This window comes from Salvelinus namaycush, chromosome 8, assembly GCF_016432855.1.
Source record: "Salvelinus namaycush isolate Seneca chromosome 8, SaNama_1.0, whole genome shotgun sequence".
NCBI lineage: Eukaryota > Metazoa > Chordata > Actinopteri > Salmoniformes > Salmonidae > Salvelinus > Salvelinus namaycush.
The window spans coordinates 4,332,537-4,338,620 of record NC_052314.1 but is presented as its reverse complement, the minus strand read 5'-3'; the positions used below and the strand labels follow the sequence as shown (position 1 = coordinate 4,338,620).

General features: G+C 41.9%; 1 protein-coding gene across 1 annotated transcript in view; it reads left to right on the top strand.

The window, feature by feature from the left end:
- Positions 1-1,429: 1,429 nt before the first annotated feature.
- The window catches only part of hps5 (HPS5 biogenesis of lysosomal organelles complex 2 subunit 2), a 41,612-nt gene continuing 36,957 nt past the window's right edge, over positions 1,430-6,084 (top strand). Inside the window, exon 1 of the mRNA XM_038998547.1 lies at positions 1,430-1,571. The gene's annotated coding sequence lies outside the window, so the exon portion shown is untranslated. The remainder of the gene's footprint in view (positions 1,572-6,084) is intronic.

Sequence of the window (6,084 nt, the reverse complement as noted above, 5' to 3'; positions counted from 1 at the left end):
CTAATGGTTAAGGTTAGGGGAAGCTGATCCTAGATCTGTACCTAGGGGGAAACTACACACCCCAGAGCTGTGTTCAACCAGAATAATTACATGTAGTTGTTGTTGTCTCAAATTCTTCAGAAATGCCCATCTGTCAGAATGAAGACTACAGTAGGCTCTCTATCGTAGCCTGGTTATACCAGAGTGAATGTGCTAATTGTGTTCAGTCTGGTGGTTTAACCAGGCTATGGGCTCTCATCAGGGCCGTATTCACAAACTGAGTAGGAGTGCTGATCTAGGATCAGATGTATTATCTGAGAAAGAAGAAACCCACACACTGCTCTTGCTAGAATCGCTGCTCTTTATTAAGCTTTACGTATCCGTCAGAGCAGTGTGCGGATTTCTTTATTTTTTTCACATGTTATTCAATTGTTACCATGCACCTGCAAATAAATATAGCTCGGATGTGCGAGTGCCTTTTTGAATTTTGATTCATTATGACCTAAAAGGCAAACTGATCCTACATCAGCACTACTATTCTGGGAGGCTTTATGAATCAAGAGAAAATAAGCTCTGTAAAGCAGTGTTACTCTCATGGTGTGTTGCGTTTAGGTTAACATTTGACAGCCTCTTTGTCGTAGAGATGGAACAATATTTTTGTCTCATGTTCTTTTTTGATATCATCTAGCATGGAGGAATCCAGTCTGTGCAATCATTTCATTCCTTACATCCAAAATGGCAGTCGGGCTCCCGAGTGGCGCTAGAGGTGTCATTACAAACCCTGGTTCGATTCCAGGCTGTATCACAGCCGGCCCGTGATTGGGAGTCCCATAAGGGGTCGCACAATTGTCCCGGCGTCGTCCGGGTTTGGCCTGTTCTTAACTGACTTGCCTAGTTAAATTTAAAAAATACAATTCCCTACATAGTGCACTACTTTTGACTGGAGTACTATGTAGTGCCATTTAGGAAGCAACCCTATCATCTCATGTTAGTGGGCTATTTTGGTGTGTGCTGCAGAGGATGTCTTGGGCATTTTCTCATGTTTCAATCAATAGAGGGTTGCTAATGGACTGCACCACTAACCCAACACTTGCCTATGAAGTGTTCCTGCGCCACTGAAAGTAGTGCACACTCACAGAAACAAGATGCGAGGGGGGTTCTATTTCCATGAACCTAAAACATAGATTTATTATGAAGGTCTACATGTATTATTATGCACAGTGAACTAATCAGCCATGTCTTATTCTACACACTGACAAACCATCACGCAGGGTTTTTATTTTATTTTTGCTGACAAACGAATGATCATGGTTACATTCATTTAAGAACTCGTGGATTTAAACATGTCAAATAACATTTTTGGTACTGAACAGTCTAGTGTAGTAGGGACACACCTCCTTGAAAGACTAGTACCAGTCAATTCTGACTTTTCAGGAAGTGTCCCACCACAACCGTAGGCGGAGGAGTCGACAGTTCATTCTAGCTAGAAAGTAAACAATTAACGTTAGACACACGGCTAAGGACATGAACTGATAGTAACTGTGTATCACGAAGATTGGATCGCGATTTAAACAGCGGGACTGTAATGCCTGGTAAGTTTGTCACAAAACTAAACAAACGATTGCCTAGCCGCTAACGTTAGCTCGCTAACTTTCCCTAACCCATGCAAGCGAGACCGCTGGTTAGCTTGCTAATTAACGTTACCTATCAAACAACAATATTTGATAATGGACAATGGTCAGTCAGACACAAAGCTGACTATTCAAAACAAATAAACGGAACTTAGTTTGCGTTTTTCCACATTAGATAGCGAAGATATGCGATTTTCCATTGTATCGGGGGATTGTGGAGGCACTTTCCCACTACGCAGGGTCCCGTGATGCCCAGCCATCGTTTAGGTCATTTATTCATACTACCTACCGACCCCCAAAAGTTTACAAATGCCTTCAAATCAAGCCAAAACCAGTTACTTTCAGATGGCCAACTAAATTCAAGCGCTGTTGACTAAGATATACAATGTAAAGTGAACAAACCTAACTTAGTTTACACAGTTTTCAGCAGCAAGTGTTACTTTCATTATCTAACGTTAGCTGTGACAACTGGCTGCATTGTCGGAATGTGAACGTTTGTTGTCAAGTTCTTTGCAGTGAGCTAGCTGTCAGATGGTGGTTCAAAGTCATTTAAAGTAAAACCCTTTAGCTTAGGTTCAGAGATTAAACTTTTTTTTGGTTTGCTGATCATACATTTTCTCAAAAGGTTTTCCCTAATATGCATTAGTGCTTTTTACAGTTACCTTTTTTTTTTAACTCTTGGTAGCTGGTGGGGGAAAGTGGAGTCATGATGTTTCCATTTGAGAGGAGGATGGTGAGAGTCATATGACAGAAGGCAGCTGAGGGTTGGTTAATACTGGTAGGTCCCTATAAAATTTCCCTTTGCGGGAAAACGCAGACGGAATCCAGACAAATTAAACGGGAATTAAACAATATTCAAAAATGTATTGAACTTAGTAGGAAATAAACAATGTATTTAACTTATTGGAAAATGCATCAGTGACTTGTATTTTCCTGCAACTTTCTGAAACTGCTCAGGAATGCTCCTGTCTGTCCGTTATTACAGAGGACAATTTGGACGGGATATATATATTTTTTATTCCCCAAATTGTCTTCTGTAATTATTTCTTGTTTTTGTTTTCATAAAATTGACAGTTATGACGGAAGCCTGGAGTTGTTTTTTTTCTAGGCGTGAAGATATTTCAATAAATCCAGGCGATAACAGGCTGCTGCTACACTGATAATTCGACCCCTTTTTTTTCCTCTCAAGTGTCTAAACCATACCAAACCATCTTTGGTATAGTGTCGCAATAATGTTTGAATTGAGGAAGTGCGATCATAATCATTTAGTTATTTTAGTGATCCGCAGTACTTCCTAAATGCCCCCCAGCCTTCAGAGGGGTGAGCTAAACATTGCAGCTGCACTTGAGATGCGTTTTAAAGGCTATGGATGACAAATGTAATTTATCATTTCTAAACTTTTAGGTCAGTTGTATGATGCTTCGCGATCTATTAACAGCAAGGGTTGCATTAAATATGCGCAATATTTTTTACTGATGCGTTTGGCAATATTCATACGCACAAAACAGAAACAAAAGCATTCACTGTGAAAGTTGATACGTGTAGGCCATTCATGTATAGTTCATGCGCAGCACTTCGTTCATTTTATCGAATCAGTTACTGTTTTCTTGCTCAAACCGGCGAGCAACACCTGTCAAACTCAGACATTTCTCTCAAAACACACGGATGTCAATTCGCACGGGACTAGTATTATCAGAGGAGCTTGGAGTTCGCCCCAAAAAACTAGGTTATTCAGGCTGGAATTGTTACTCGGGATTCGGACGGGATTTAAATAACAGATGTGGTGTTTAGTGCTCGTGCACATAATTACATTACTCGACCTCCCTCAGTAAAACTAATCCCGGGATGGGATACATTTTACCGGGCAGGTCATTTAGTTATGTGTACGAGTACAAACCACATCCGTCATTTTAGTCCCGTCCGAATCTGCCATGGCAGTAATTTGTACTATTATCCCAGCTCTAAAAACCCTACAGTTTTTCGGCAAACTCCCAGGTCCTCTGATAGTACTTATCCCGTGCGAATCGTCATCCAAGTGTTTTTGAGGGATATTACAGAATTTAACAGATGCTGCACACAATTTGTGTAAAAACATGGGAACAAATTGATGCTTAAAACAAAGCGTTATGTAGGCAGCCTACAGATGAATGATCTGTTTTGTCACATATCTAGTGCCATACTTCTCTTTTAAAAGATGAAGTGGACGATATTGTGCAAATGAATTGCCAAATGCGTCAGTTAATTAAATGTCTGCATAGGTTACAGACAGTTCATGATTCTTATTGATATACATTATTATTTTGACTTTCTCCGACATGAATGCCAATATTAGGCTATCCCTGGACATGTCAAATATCTTCACGCCTAGAATAGCATCCAGGCTTCCGTTATTAACGGTCCATTTTGAATTAGGGAAAACACTTTTTATTTAACTTTTATTTAACCAGGTAGGCCAGTTGAGAACAAGTTCTCATTTACAACTGCGACCTGGTCAAGATAAAGCAAAGCAGTGCGACAACAACACAAATTACAGGTACATGCTGGAGTGATATTTACATAATAATACTAGTCCCGTGTGATTAGGGTTTAGGGTTAATATCTAGCGGAATGCTGTCATGATTATTTGCATCAATTCAGTGGCCGTTTCGTTTAGCAAACTGCAGTCACTTGAGCACTACAGTAACACCGCTAACCAAACAACGCTCTCTGATTGGTGCCGCGTACAGTGTTGCCATGTTCGCGGTTTTCTAGCCTTTGAAAAATATGTCGCAGGGGACAATGTATGGGTTGCGGGTTTTTTGGGCTATTTTTAAGTTGCACCGCGGCCGCCATGTAATTTCTCTTTAAAATGTATATAGATATTAGTAAACAGACACCTCACAAGTCCTCAACTGGCAGCTTCATTAAATAGTACCCACAAAACACCAGTCTCAACATCAACAGTGAAGAGGCAACTCCGGGATGCTGTCCTTCTAGGCAGAGTTCCTCTGTCCAGTGTCTGTGTTCTTTTGCCCATCTTAATCTTTTCTTTTATTGGCCAGTCTGAGATATGGCTTTTTCTTTGCAACTCTGCTTAGAAGGCCAGCATCCCGGAGTTGCCTCTTCACTGTTGACGTTGAGACTGGTGTTTTGTGGGTACTATTTAATGAAGCTGCCAGTTGAGGACTTGTGAATTGTCTGTTTCTCAATCTAGACACTCTAATGTACTTGTCCTCTTGCTCAGTTATGCACCAGGGCCTCCCACTCCTCTTTCTATCCTGGTTAGAGCCAGTTTGCGCTGTTCTGTGAGCAAGAGGACAAGTACATTAGAGTGTCTAGATTGAGAAACAGACACTTCACAAGTTGGCCATATACTGGCCATATACCACACCCCCTTGTGCCGTATTGCTTAATCATAGCAGTCAAACAAGTTACATTGACATTCATTGATGGGAAACGATCTAGCGAGTTTAATTAGGGCAAATGATCTTTTCTCTTGCGACATTCAAATACATCTCAATAGTTTTTTTTGTTTTTTTTAGAAAACCGAAATTTGTTTCTAACGTCGTTACTACGATATTCCTTCTTAATTGGCTCGATAACGTTATGGAAAAAGGGTTTATTGTATAAATATGGCAGTTCCTCTCTGGGCTATTTTTCAGGCCTTCTGGGACAGGTTTTGGGCTACAAATGTTAGCTAGACCTGGCAACTCTGGCCGCATGCACACTTGTACCTACACACACAATGCAACATGCAACATTTCTTCAATCCCCCCCCCCCCCCCCCCCAGACCTCAAAATTGGTCTCCTGATGTGGTTTAAGCGTTGTTGTCGACTTTGAACTTCCAATGTTGTTTTGTATTTTTATTTAAATAGTGTAATTTTGAGGAAGAACTGGGATAAACAGATTGTATAGGGCCCTACACTAGGAAGTTGAGGGCACCTGAGGGTTAGCCAACTCTAGGCAGCTGAGGCTTAGCCGACTCTAGGCGGCCGAGGCTTAGCCGACTCTAGGCGGCCGAGGCTTAGCCGACTCTAGGCGGCCGAGGCTTAGCCGACTCTAGGCGGCCGAGGCTTAGCCGACTCTAGGCGGCCGAGGCTTAGCCGACTCTAGGCGACTAATGAACGAGGAGCAGACAGAGGGCTAGCTGAGCTGCATCTTTACAATTTACACAGGATGATACATTTCTCTGATTAAATAGGGCTGGCTACAACATAACAATGTTTTGTCTTAGCATTGTGTATGACAGAATGACATTTTGACATTGTCACCAAAGCCCCAGACACTACCCACCACTGCGACCTGTACGCTCTTGTTGGTTGGCCCTCGCTTCATACTTGTCGCCAAACCCACTGGCTCCAGGTCATCTACAAGTCTCTGCTAGGTAAAGCCCCGCCTTATCTCAGCTCACTGATCACCATAGCAGCACGCGCTCCAGCAGGTATCTCTCACTGGTCACCCCCAAAGCCAATTCCTCTATCTACCTCATCCCCA